Genomic DNA, 14417 nt, shown 5'->3' on the forward strand with positions numbered 1-14417 from the left:
AAGCAAGAAATCCAGGCCAACCACCTACGTATTTCTACTTCCTATGATAAGTACATTCATATTCCCAGCCCCCACTGTTCATGCATGAATGTGAGACTTGGATCATAAAGAAGGCTGAGTGCCAAAGAATTGATGCTTCCAAACTGCAGTGCTGGAGGAGACTCTTGAGAGTTCCCTGGACAGCAAGGAGATCAAACTAGTCAGTCCTAAAGGAAATCAACTCTGAAGAAGGACTGAAGCTGAAGCTCCAATACTTTGCCACCTGATGAGAAAAGCCTACTCATGAGACAAGACCCTGATGCTGGGAAAGACTGAGGGCAGGAGGAGAAGGGGACGACAGAGGATGAGATGGTTGGATGGCATCACCGACTCAGTGGACTCAAAGAGTTTGAGTGAACTATGGGAGATGATGAAGGACAAGGAAGCCTGCTGTGATGCAGTCAATGGGGTCACAAAGAGTCAAACATGACTTAGCTACTGAAAAACAACACAGTTCATAATGTATGAATATGCACTAACTGCTCTACTATTTGGTATTTTAATAGAGTCCTTAGCTGCTTTCTGAACTGAGCTTCAGCCAATACTGAAGAAGCAGTTCCAGATTGCCCTGTTCCTGTAGCTCTCTTGAACACCAAGGGGAGGTGTCTGGGGAGGGTCTCTCCAGATCCCTTTAGCTCCTGATTTCTACATTTCCATGAGGATGGGCAGAGGGGGCTCCAATCTCCTCCGTGTGGGCTGTTACAGCCTTAGGAAGAGCTCAGGTCTGACAATCAGCAGTTTTGTTCTTTTGCTTGTTTTGCCTGGGGAAGCTTCCTCGCCAGCCACCTCCACTCCAGTCCCCCTCCAACCCAGGGGCCAGTGCCACCTTTAAGAAGAAAATTAAGTGGATTATGTCATCTCTAATAATAAAACTTGTGTAGCTTCCGCATGCACTCTGGAGAAAATCCAAGTTCCTTAGCTTGACTGTGAGGCCTGAGTGACCTGGTTCCTGCCTGCTCTTTAACATCTCCCCTCTCGCTTGCCCAGTCCTCGCTGGCCTGTCCTGAGCGCCCCGAGCCTGCCAAGCTCTCCACTCCACACATGCGGTTCTCTTCGCCTGGAATAGTCGTCCTCCTGATTCTCTGCTTGGCCAGCTCGTCCTCAGCCTTTTGGTCCAGGGAGCACACGGCCTCAGAGACCGATCTGCCTCATGCAGTCTCTGCCCAGCACCTGGTCTTTCCCGTCATTGCACCTGGGGCCGCAGGTAAATGTTTATTTGCACACGGATTGCACTGGACAGAAAGTGCAGCCAATTCAGGGTCCACGGCTGGCTTTTCTTCAGTTTTGTGCTTTTAAACCACTACATACCCAGGGCCTCAGTGAGTGGCTCATGATAGGCAGACAATGCAGATTTATAGAAGCAATCACAGTTGACTGTAAAAGGAAGAATTGTGTGATGCATCCAAAATGGAGCTCTATGCCCTTCAACTTTTAAAGGCATTAAATTGTTTAGACATTTTGGGAAAGGTGGGGACCTCTTTTGGCCACTTTCTATATAAAGTGGTGAGGGCCTCCCTGGTGGCTCAGTAGTAAAGAATTCGCCTCCCAATGCAGGACATGTGGGTTCGATCCCTGGGACGGGAAGATTCCCCTGGAGGAGGGCATGCAACCCACTCCAGTATTCTTGCCTGGAGATTGCCATGGACAGAGGAGCATGGCGGGCTACAGCCCATGGGGTCACAAAGAGTCAGACTCATCTGAGCTGCTAAACAACAACAGCATGTAAGGTTGTGAGTTGATTCCTTTATAAAGTAGAATTTGTCTCTAACTGTTGGACCCTGTCACAGCAGCTGGCTTTCATGGAGTAGACAGGAACAGTACTGGGGGATCACTGACCACGCCCTTCGCCCAACAGTTGGCACAGCTCAGCACCATCTTGCTGCCTTATGTTTCGAAGCCGTCAGAATGCTTTTTGAGATTAGACAGAAGTGCATTTATACAGGGCTAAGTTGTCCTCAGAGTTCCCTGGAGAAATTCCTTTAGATTTAGGCGGGGTGCTTGCATGTATTCATTTTCATAATTTGCTCTGTGAAGTTGCATTTGTGGGGGCCTGGGTCTCTATGTTCTCTTTCTGCTGCTCCAGGTCCATCATGCAGGAAGCTGCATGTCATTCTCTCTGCATCCTGTTTCCAGGCCTCTCCTCGTATCAGAACCTCAGGTTCCCCAGCCCCTTGCTTCCCTTCAGTCTCTGGGAGGCAGAGAGGGTCTGGATTCTCCGCCCCTTCAGTGTGTGGAGAAAGATGTTAAGAACCCATGCCCGCTGACTCAGATTTCTGCTCTTGGCCTAACGCAGCTGTTCTTTGTTGGTTGATGACTGGGCATCTATCAAAGGTGTCACAGATGTTCTCAATGAACTGCCCTCTCTTGAAAAGCCCCTTGTTCCTATTACTGATCTTTTGGTTCCTATGTATTTAGATGGAACCTTTGGGTCACTGTCCCTTCATTTTTCCCCTTCTTGGGGCTTCCCTTGTGGCTCAGGTGGTAAAGAATCCGCATGCAGTGCTGGAGACCTGGGTTCAATCCCTGGGTTGGGAAGATCTCCTGGAGAAGGGAAAGGCTACCCACTCCAGTATTCTGGCCTGGAGAATTCCATGGACTGCCCAGTCCATGGGGTCGCAGAGTCAGACACGACTGAGAGACTTCCACTTCACTTGCTTTTTAAATTATCACTTACCATCTAAGAAGCCCACTCTGTCCTCCCTCAGGCCTGCATCCTATTCAATGAGTTCCACTGTAAGCGGCCCTTTGCTGTGCTCTGCTTAGTCACCCAGCCATGTCTGACTCTTTGCCACCCCGTGTAGCCCACCAGGCTCCTCTGTCCGTGGGATTCCCCAGGCCAGAATACTGGAGTGGGTTGCCATGCTTTCCTCCAGGGCATCTTCTTCATCCAGGGACTGAACCTGGGTCTCCTGCGTTGTAGGCAGATTCTCTGCCATCTGAGCCACCAGGAAGCCCAAGAATACTGGAGTGGGTAGCCTATCCCTTCTCCAGGGCATCTTCCTGACCCAGGAATTGAACTGGGCTCTCCTGCACTGCAGGTGGATTCTTTACCAGCTGAGCTACCAGGGACGCTCCAGGCATGCCCCTTACTTGTCCTCAAAGAAACCTCTCCTTTCTGTTCACCCACCTTGGTTTGGCAGTGTGGTTAATACAGGAGGCCACGCATAACCCTTCAGCCGAGCATAGAGGTATTTTGTAGGTCTCGGCCCTGTGTCTACCTGTACCTCCTGTTGATGCTTTTTCTCACTTGATTTCCCCTGAAACCTCCCAAATGGAACAAGTGTACAACTTACAACACCAACATTCAGCATATTTCTGACCCTTTCTGAAACCATAAGCCTAACTATCTCCAGATCTTAAGCCAGTGACCCTCAATGCCAAACTTGCACGAAGACTGGAAAAGGGTGGGTAGGGGAAAAAGCCAAATGATTAGCCACATCTTTTAACCTACCTATTAAATACTTAATCTGCTCCATATTTACTTTGGACTGCAATGCTACCACCTCCAGGGCCCTATGACCAGTTCAGGGCAAGTGCATAAGGAAACCAAGGGCCCTCGCTTATATTAAACTGGTGACATCTTTACCACTGGAGCATATTGCCCCAGCCACAAACACTCAAGAGTGTGACCTTAAATCAACACAGTAAGTGGCAGGCTGCATAACCTATATGAACAAAGTGGATTCTGCAGCCAGCTGCTTGGGTTCCTATTCTGGCTGTCACCTAGCAGGTGTCTGACTTTGGGCAGGTCACTCAGCCTCTTGCGCCTCAAGTTTCCTCCCCTATAAATATTGTAATACCCATATCAGAGGGTAGTTGTGAGGCTTGAATGAATATGTGTAACACACTCTTAGAATGGTGTCTGGCAGTGTTTCCTTCCTACCAATGGAAAGGAGATTTACATTTCTTGGACACATGGTGTGTACCAGATACTGTGCTTTATTAGGTTATTAATCTTATCATTTGAGACAGCAATGATCCTCATATAGATAAAGAAAGCAAAAAGAAATGAGACAAGTACAAAGTAGTCTGGCCGGAGACCACACCACTCCTCATGCAATGCCTGAGGGTCTCAACACTGTGCATGCTTTTTTCTTAGGCATCAGCCACATGCCAATCCACATGACCATTTCTGCCACATGACCCTTTTGCCATTCATATATGATAGAAAGCTATGAATGAAGACAAAAGATCAGAAAAAGTACCAAAATGTTACTACTGGGTGATAGAATTAAGGGTGATATTTTTCTTCTCTTTTTCTGTATCTTGCAGATTGCTTACAATTAGCATTTATGATTATAGTTATCAGAAAAAGTAAAGTCAGCCTTAATTTTTTTTCCTCACTAGAATGAATCTCAGTCTAATTTCTCTATATTTTTAAAGGAAAATCTTTGTCAGGAAATGACAGTTGATGTACTACCCTAGGAGCAAGTTTGGGCAAAGGAAAGACTTCATGCCACTATTCCATCTGAGCCCTAGGACCTCATTGTAAAAAGGGGAGAGTATTATCTGCCCGGTGACACAGCTGTGGGATCTGGTAAGCCTGGCACGTGATAACCACCACAAGAAGGGAGCTATTATCATATGATCCAAGTGGCCTACATGAGAGAGATGAGTAGGAAGGTACCCAAGAGGTGTGTGATAGGATGCGGGTGTAACGATTGGCTCTTTCATTCCTTAAAGAGGGCAACTGCAAATGTCCAAAGCATTTGGTGAGAGATATAAATGTTTAAAGTCACAGTTCTCGCATATAAGAACAGGAAATGAAAGGCATTACCTGGGCTACTTAGGAACAGACTGGGGCAGAAGGCCCAGCAACCAGTGTGAAAGAAATGGTTTCTGGAGCATCAAGGCTGACAGCATCAGCCTGAGGATTCTTCTACAAGCCTCATTTCAGCAGAGGGAGCTTCAGGCACTGAGCAGGGATGGGACTCAGTGAATGTGTCTGCATGGCTATTTTCAAAACACGATGAGGTTGGGTCCAGGTCTTTTTAGCCTCTGGAGTCCTCTCACCTCAGGCTCTAGGGAGTGAGACCCCCTATCCTCCTGCAAGTGGGAGTGGGTGACAGACCCTGGCTCTGGAAGGGAAGGGACTGCAGTCTGTGGGAGGTGGGGTTTCCTTCTCCCATGCAGGCGCAGTCGCTCAGTCATGTCCAATTCTGTGACCCCATGGACTGTAGCCCACTAGGCTCCTCTGTCCATGGGATTCTCCAGGCAACTGGAGTGGGTTGCCATTTCTTCCTCCAGGGGATCTTCCTGACCCAGGGATCGAACCCAGGTCTTCTGCATTAGCAGGCAGATTCTTTACCACTGAACCATCAAGGAAGCCCTTCTCTCTTCCATCTACATGCAAATAAGTTGCTCCTATCCTAGACCTGCCTGGAGAAGAGGGATGGTCATGCAAAATGTAAATGGAGGTGGTCATTCATGGCAAGAAAATAGGTCCCTGGCTAAATTTGGTAACAGCTGAAGGATCTTAGCAAAATGGAACTCACCCCCTTGTTTGTTGGGGAGGCCTAATCCTTACTTTGCCCAAGAGGATTACCGGGTCTTAGAAAGAAGCTCACATGCACTTTTTTTAAGCTCATGCTAACTGCATTTGTGACCACAATATCCAAGATTCGTTCTGCTTTTTGGGGTAGATAACAGACATTCCATGCTATTTACATCCCTCCAAATCTCAAACCTAAATGTTTCCAACCTCACCCAAAGTGGGATTCTGTCTCCCAAGCTTTGCCCCAGCTGTTGCTTTATATTCTTTGGAAGTACATTTTAAATGGAAGGCAAGGTACCCAAACTGCAGTCAACTTGTGGAAAAGTAATGGTCTGTGGTTTATAATATATCTTTTCAAGGTGTTTGTAACTATGTTTCCACTGGCTAAGTTTCTACTTGTCCCCATCATTTTTCCTTTCCTTCGGTAACTATGTGAAATGTGCTAAGTTGCTTCAGTCTGTCTGACTCTTTGAAATCCTATGCACTGTAGCCCTCTAGGTTCCTCTATCCGTGGAATTCTCCAGGCAAGAATACTGGAGTGGGTTGCCATGCCCTTCTTCAGGGGATTTTCCTGACCCAGGGATCAAACCTGTGCCTCTTATGTCTCCTATACTAGAAAGCTGGTTCTTTACCACTAGTGCCACCTGGGAAGCCCTTGGTTACTATAGGGTTAAAGTAATACAATCCAGGGTTCTCTTTTTCTTTTTTATAATCCTGGGTGTCCCCACTCACCCCAACACTACCCTATCGTCTCCAGGTAATTCTGGACCCACAGACACATGTAAACTAAAGACTGACAATAATCTGTCTTCAACTTAGCATGGCACTCTCAGAACATCATTTAAAAATATTATAAATTGGCAACTCTGTGTGCATGTGTGCTAAGCTTCAGTTGTGTCCGACCCTTTGTGACCCCATGGACTGTGGCCCTCTGTCCATGGAATTTTCCAGGTGCGAATATTGGAGCTGGTTGCCATTTCCGATTCCAGGGGACCTTCCCAACCCAGGGATCAAACCCACGTCTCATGTGCTCTGGCACTGGCAGATGGGTTCTGTACCACGGTGCCACCGGGGAAGCCCAGCACCTGTGTGGGGCTTTACAAAGTACTTTGCACAACAAAGTCAATCCTCATAATAAGTCTATTATTATTCTCCCTCTTTCATAGAAAAGGGAAACTGAGGAATGGGTAATTTAAGTAAACTGCTCAAGATCACACGGAGAATGGCACCCCACTCCAGTACTCTTGCCTGGAAAATCCCATGGACAGATGAGCCTGGTAGGCTGTGGCCCATGGGGTCGCAAAGAGTCGGACACGACTGAGCGACTTCACTTTCACTTTCACTCATTGGAGAAGGAAATGGCAACCTACTCCAGTGTTCTTGCCTGGAGAATCTCAGGGATAGGGGAGCCTGGTGGGCTGCCGTCTGTGGGGTCGCACAGAGTCGGACACGACTGAAGCGACTTAGCAGCAGCAACAGCAAGATCACAAAGACAGTGGTAAAGCCAAGACTCCACACATTATAGGGCTCGGAAGCATGCCCTTAACCTTGATCTGAACATCACCTAGGGGCTCAGATACCTGTAGGTGGAGCGGACTCTAGAATAGAGCTGCCTGATTCCAGGAAAAGCATGACTATTCTTCCAGTACTGGCATCCTCAGGAGCCACGGTCTGTGGTGGCTTCTATAGGTAACTTCTCACCTTCACCATCAGGGCTGCTTAATTTCCACCTGCAGTTACAGTTCCTGTTTCTGGGGCCAATGGAACTCTGAGTAGGAATCTAGGCCTCCAACAGCACCTGATTTGAAGCTTCAAGACAAACTCTGAGCTGGCTGTGCTCGCCTCTTGAACCTTGGGGCTGCCCATGATCCCCAGGTTTCCTGAGCCTGGCTGGTCCTCCAAGCTGGAGGAAAACCTGCTGTGGACGCCAATTCCTTCCAGACCAGAGCCTGGTCTTGTTAACATCCACCAGGCATAAACAGATGGTGCCGGGCACAAAAGCTAAAACAAAAGCAGGTGGGAAAGTGAGTGGCCATCTTCCAAATGAGCACAGTAGGTCCGACCCCCTCGCCTGGGCACCAGCACACAGAAGGTGGTGGCAGCGGGCAGGGGCTTGGCAGGTCCACCCCGGGCCAGCTGAGAGCAGGAAATAACCTGTGAGCCGCACATCACCCCTCGTCTCCCCTCCCACTAGAATGCCAGCACGCCAAGCCTGGGAAAAGTACAGAATCCACGACAAAGAGAAGGTACTGGACTGTGACCCCGTGCCACGAACCAGGGGCGGATCAGCGGCCTCCGCCCCAGCCAGACCTGGCTCAGTGGGGAGGCGGCCTCCTCTCACTACTGAATTCCAGCTGCTGGTGGTGAAGAGGTAACCATGGGAACCAACACAAAGGGCTTAAGTTGAGTGAAAGAGGCTGGAGGCGATGGGGAAGCAGCAGAGGGGGACCTTCGAGTGACGGTCCTGCAAGTCTCCTAGCTTTAGCCCAGCACAGTTACTGTGGATCAGAGTAAGAGACTAGTGGAACCTGAATAGAGCCAAGCAGCCTCCAGGGCTCGGAGACAACCAGAGAGCTGCAGGGCTTCCCTCCAGATTTCTTCCCTTCAGAGTGATGCCCCCAAAGTTTCATCCACCAGGACTTTTGCCCTGAGATAACATGGCTCACTTGGGTGGACAAAACTGGTACACGGTGACGTTCCTTTAAATACAAGCAGCGCTTGGTAAAGGGGCTCCTCCATGCCCCCTGGCTTCAGCCTGTGGCCCCAGCAGCACCCACTCTGCTTGCTGAGGGGCTTCCCTGGTGGGTTTTACACAGACCTGGGTGGATGAGAAACTGGTCCAGAGGTTGGCTGACAAGCTACACTACAGAAGACAGCCATGGATGCTGAGAACGTTAAGAGAGCATCTTGCATAAAAACCTGTACTCTGGTGCGGGGGGCGGGGCTGGGAATTCCGTGAAAAAGGCTCATATCTACGTAGGGAATCATGTCCGTATACTTGTTTGACTACCTTCCCCTCAAGGCACCCACATATTATTTTAATTGGCCAATGTGACTTCATATGTCTTCATTAACTCAGTAGGGTTCTCAATCTACCACTTGGGATTTTTTCTTTTATAAACTTCTAGCTCAGAGTTCTCCAGAATCTGGCAGTTGAGGAAATGCCACGAAAATGGGGAATATAAAATATCCTGGGGCAACAGTTTAATGTTCCTCTTAATTTTTAAAAAATATAGCTGACTTATAATGTATTAAATTTAGGTGTACATCAAAGAGATTCAGTCACATACATATTCTAACATATATATTGGAGCTAAAGCTCCAATGCTTTAGCCACCTGATGCAAAGAACCAACTCACTGGAAAAGACCCTGATGTTGGGAAGGATTGAGGACAGGAGGAGATGGGGGCAACAGAGGATGAGATGGTTGGATGGCATCACTGACTCAAAGGACATGAGTTTGAGCAAGCTCTGGGAGATAGTGAAGGACAGGGAAGCCTGGCGTGCTGCAGTCTACGGGGTCGAACAACAATATTCTAACAGATACACACTAGTATATATATATATATATATATATATACATAATAGATTACAACAAGGATGTACATTTCTCACCTTGCCTTGCTGGTAGAGACCAAGATGATACTGCATCTATGTCAGCTCCTACTAGGGCTCTACAAAATCTCAACCAAATCCACATTCTTTGTTTACAAGTCAGAGAGGGCCGCTGACAGGAACACTTTTGAGGGGCTGGGGAAAGACCCTGACCATATTCACAAGCGTGTCTCCTGCGAGTCCCCCTCCACAAGGTAGAAAGTAGACACATCAAGTATTTAAGATACACCCACACTCCATCACCGGTGCTCACCTGCCCACCGCCCAACATTGTAGCCTAAGCACCACTTATTGGTGTCACTTTCTACCTGCAGTAATTCAATCTTAAAAATAATTTCACCTAAAAGGGAAAGGCAAATTCTGGGAGATAGTGAAGGACAGAGAAGCCTGGCGTGCTATAGCCCATGCGGTTGCAAAGAGATGGACATGACTTAGCAACTGAACAACAGCAACAACAAGAAGGGAAAAGTAATTGACATCTATTAACAACCTCCGCAGTCGAGAGGCAAGATCTGTGGGGTTCCAACCCTGGCACCTCCATGCCCTCAGCAAGCTAGTTCATCTCTCCTGTGGTTTTGGAGTTTTCTCACCTTTAAAGGGCTCAATAAGAGTGCCTACACCTCATACAAGTATGAAGAAGATATAAGGACTCGATACACATTAGATATTAATACCCACTAGGTGCCAGGATAGTTATTTTTGTATTTTAATCCTTAAAACAGCCTAATCTGATAATATATATTAACACTTCTTTTATCACCATTTTGCAGATATGGAAACTCAGGCTTAAAGAATTTAAGGACTTACCCTAAATTACTAGGCAGTAAAGCTCAGATGTGGGCTTCCAGGTGACACTAGTGGTGAGAATCTGCCTGCCAACGCAGGTAGGCTTAAGAGATGCGGGTTTGATCCCTGGGTTGGGAAGATCCCCTCGAGGAGGGCACGGCCACCCACTCCACTCCAGTAATCTCGCCTGGAGAAGTCCACGGACAGAGGAGCCTGGAGGGCTGCAGTCCACAGTGTCACAAAGATACGGACACGACTGAAGCAAGTGAGCACGCATGCGCCAGAGCTCAGATTCAAACCCAGGCTGCTCTGTTTTCATAGCCTAAGACCCTTCCACAATTCTATACTGCCTTTACAGAAGACCATTTTGTTGTGATTTGTAGTAAGGATAAGAAGAAGTTCTGGTGTCTAAGAAAACAGCATTAAAAAAAAAAAAAAAAAAAACCACAGAATTTTAAATCTCCACCTTAAGCAAGAGACTTTTTTAAACTAGTTAAAAAAAAATTTTTTTTTAATTATTTATTTGGTTACACTGGGTCTTAATTGCAGCCTGTGGGATCTAGTTCCCTGACCAGGGATTGAACCCAGGCCCCCAGCATTGGGAGTGCAGAGTCTTAGCCACGGGACCAGCAGGGAAGTCCCCGAACTTTTTTTTAAACTAACAAAACCACCCTAGAGAGTGCCTCTGCTCTGAAAAAAAAAAAAGAAAAAAAAGTCCATGAGAAATGGGCACACATTCACACAATCAGGGCAGCTATGAACCTTTGGGTGTAAAATGTTTTATTATTCATCACTGAATTCCCAGGGGTTAATATGTTCTCAGTAAATGTTTGGTAAATGCTTAGTGAATGAATTAAATCATTCTAACAACAAAATGCTTCTGTTGGACTTGGCAAAATTTACATTGTCTTTCCCAAACAAATTATGAGGGGACACTTACTGAGTTCTTAACTAAGCTAAATACTTTGATTATCTAACAATTCTTAAAACAACCTTATGAAGGAGGTATTTTATTACTGTCCAATGCTTCCGGGTTCAGATGCATTTAATAACTTGCCCAAAGTAACATACACCTAGAGGCAGAGATGAGATATATACTCTTGTCTATCTCCAGGAACTAAGCCCTGCCTCTAATTGAGCTAATGCTTCAAATACAATAAAATACATGTCTCAAATGCTCAGATCAATGGAGTTTGATAACTGTGTAACAATCATTCAAATCAAGACATACAACATTTCCATGGCTCCAAAAGTCACCTCTTCCCAGTCAAACTCTCTCGATCCCCACCCACAAGTAACCACTAACATCCATGGTCATAGATTAGTTTTGCCTGTTCTAGAACGTCATAAATAGAACTGCTTATCCTTTTGTGTCAGCCTCCTTTCAGTTTAACATAATGGTTGAGATTCACCCTGGTTCTTGTGTTTATCACAAGTTCACCCCCTTTGATTGCTGAGTGGTATTCCCTTGGTGTGGCTGTACCACACTTTATCTGTTTTCTGGTTGGTGGACACAGGGTTGTTCTCAGTTGTTGGCCATTATGAATGATGTCGCCATAGCCACCCAGTACAAGCCTCTCTGTGGGCATCTGTTTTCATCAGTTTGGGTAAATAGCTGGGCGTGGATACGCTGAGTCATAAGGCTGATGTATGTTTAACTTTATAACAAACAAGTTCTTAACCCCTGGACTCTATTCCCTCAGAATGGCACTAGCTTATTGACATGTTTGATTTCTTCTCTTATATGACAAATTCCTTGAGGACAGAGGACCAATCTGCAGTTGCTGGGCCTCCCGCATAGCAAATGTTTGTCGAACAAATGAACGATCATTGTTCATACTCCTATTCCTTCTCTGGGTGTTACCAAAGCGTAAGAAAACATGCTTGGCGTGCAGGGAGAAGTAGGACAAGCCGAAGGGTTGTGAGGTGGGGGTAAAAAACCAGCCAGCCAGGAGACTCCTGACTTGCCCCCCACTTTTTTTTTTTGACATGACCTTTCCTAGAAAGTAAATCCCTCCCAGTGATCCTGCAGGGAGGGCGAGGGATGGCTATTCCTGATCAAGTGCCCATGGAAACGGAGGCAGGTGTCACTGCAATTGAGGTCACATGGTGGTTAGGATTACAGGATACTTCTGTCAAACCGGAGGGCGGAGGATTCTACTGGCAGAGCAGGCCCTCAGGAGGACGGCCTCCAACACAAGTTACACATAGGAATACTTGGTTTTGGGGAAAGTACCACACGGTTTCTACATTGGAAATGGAAAGTCAAGAAAACATTTGGGGGAGAAAGTAAAACGCTGATGTAAAAATGTAACCAGACTTAACACATAAGATGTGAAAGGGTCAGTTGCTCAGTTGTGTCCAACTCTTTGTGACCCCATGTACTATATATAGCTCACCAGGCTCCTCTGTCCATGGGATGCTCCAGGCAAGAGTACTGGAGTGGGTAGCCATTCCCTTCTCCAGGGGATCTTCCCAACCCAGGTCTTCTGCACTGCACACAGATTATTTACCTTCTAAGTCTCGGGAGGCAGAACTTTTAATTTCCATGAATCTGCTCATTTACTTGAAATTACGGAACTTGTGCTATAGTCAACCTAGAACGTCTTAGAAAATAAATAAATCATTGTTGATTTTCTATCCATCAACAGAAAAGGACTGGCAAGTCCTGGGGGTAAATTTAAAATCCTGTTAACCAAAGGAGAATCTTTTTTTTTTTTTTTTAACATAAATCAAAACAGGGCTTTGCCACATCCTGGGCTCAGGTGCTTCTGAGGCAATCTTTATTTCCCTTGATTTCAGGTTGCTGAGGACTGAAATTTGTTTAGAATTTCTCAATTTGGGGGCTCTGAGAAGTGACCTCGCCTGTCTTTATCCAAACAGTATTGCACCAAAGCCATCCTAGGCAGATGGATGTTTATCCTATTCTTAAAATCTCCAGGGAAGTAAATTCTCTACAACATCCCTTGGTAACCTTCTCCAGGGTTTTATCAAGAGTACAGCAAGGAAGTTCTGATGCAGAAACCAATAAAAATATTAACTCTATGAACCTAGTTACCACCACTGGAAAGGCGTATGTGTTTGGGCACTTTGCCTTCATGGTAGAGATGTATTTACAAAACAGGCTATACAAACAGAAACCATTTGTCTGGAGCAGATGTGGGAAGTTGATTCAAGAGAAACTGCCACAATAAATTCCATCCCATGAACCATGTGAATAAGTTATTGTTGGTTATAACAGATTTTAAAGTATAAATTTATTTCCTTGTCAATTCCTAAATTCCTAAACCAGGTTTGTTAGCAATTTTAAAAACCCCAATACAGCTGCAAAGTTTTCAAATAACTAGGCTTCCATGAAAAAACTAGGCCCTGACCAATAGAACGTAAATGTTATTGTTAAGGACAGTTTACTTCTGTATATGCCACCTTTTCTGCCATGATCATCAAACACTTTTGTAATTAACACAACAATTTTTTAAAGACAAAAATTAACCATCGAAATTAATTAAAATGTAAACCAACTTCCGGTGAGATTATTTGAGGCAAGATTAGGCATATGTCTGACCAATGTGCTTTTAGCTGGAAATGATAATATAACTAGCCTTAAAATATTAAGTAGTTAGAAATAGGAGACGCACAGAACTATTAGAAGCCCCTGTGCTAAGATTTCTTGCCTCACCCTGACATCTCAGAGCAATCTCACATGGAGATTATATACACGTGGGCTTCTATTCCCTTCCTCTCCAAAAGCCTCCATGCACAAAAGTGCACCACAACAATAACACGATTAAAAAAAAAAAAGTAATGCCAAAATACATCAGAGAGAAGAAAAAGCCGGTCACACCTCCCCCACCGGATGCTGGATGTATTGAAATTTCATTACCTCTCCCCCACCCCTCAGCAAAGCCCTTTTCTCTCTCTGGCAGCTCACAGCAAAGCGTGTGTCAGGTATCATTTCATTTTTATGATTTAATTCCTGCACCTTGACAGTGGAACACACCTTTAAAAAGAAACTGCGTTAAGAGCTGGAACAAGTGGAAGGGGGGAGGGGCAGGCATGCGCCTCAAAAGCACTCTTGGGATCTTTCCTACAGAAGCAAATCCAGTAAAACCAAGAAAGGCCAGTCGTTCTAAACTCAGCAGGAGCCCTCGTAAGAAGCAATTTATCAAAATTAAAATGTTTCACAGATCATTTCTCCTGAAAAGTTTTCATGCTGTCAATAATCTGCAATTCTTTTCCTCTCGGAGTAGCAGTTTCTGCCTCCCTAATAAAATTATTTAAAAAAAAAAAAAAGGCCAAGGTCCAGGAGTGTCAGGAGGACCCTCGAAGGGCGCCACCTACCCCACATCAGCCCGGCCGCCGGCAGAGAAAGCCCGCCCGAGGACTCATCCGTGCAGGGAGGGTTCTCCAGAGTCGCGGCGGGGACCGAAATAGACACCCTTTAGAGAGCAGACGGCGGGGTACCCGCCCTCCCTCCGCCCCG

At 46.1% G+C, this 14417-nt stretch overlaps 2 protein-coding genes across 3 annotated transcripts in view; both read right to left on the reverse strand.

The window, feature by feature from the left end:
- The window catches only part of SEPTIN11 (septin 11), a 445529-nt gene that overhangs the window by 277879 nt on the left and 153233 nt on the right, over positions 1–14417 (reverse strand). The gene's annotated exons all lie outside the window — the stretch shown is intronic.
- Positions 1–14417, reverse strand: part of SHROOM3 (shroom family member 3) — a 172706-nt gene that overhangs the window by 60518 nt on the left and 97771 nt on the right. The window lies entirely within an intron of this gene.

The sequence above is a fragment of the Muntiacus reevesi genome, chromosome 22 (genome assembly GCF_963930625.1).
Source record: "Muntiacus reevesi chromosome 22, mMunRee1.1, whole genome shotgun sequence".
Classification (NCBI taxonomy): domain Eukaryota; kingdom Metazoa; phylum Chordata; class Mammalia; order Artiodactyla; family Cervidae; genus Muntiacus; species Muntiacus reevesi.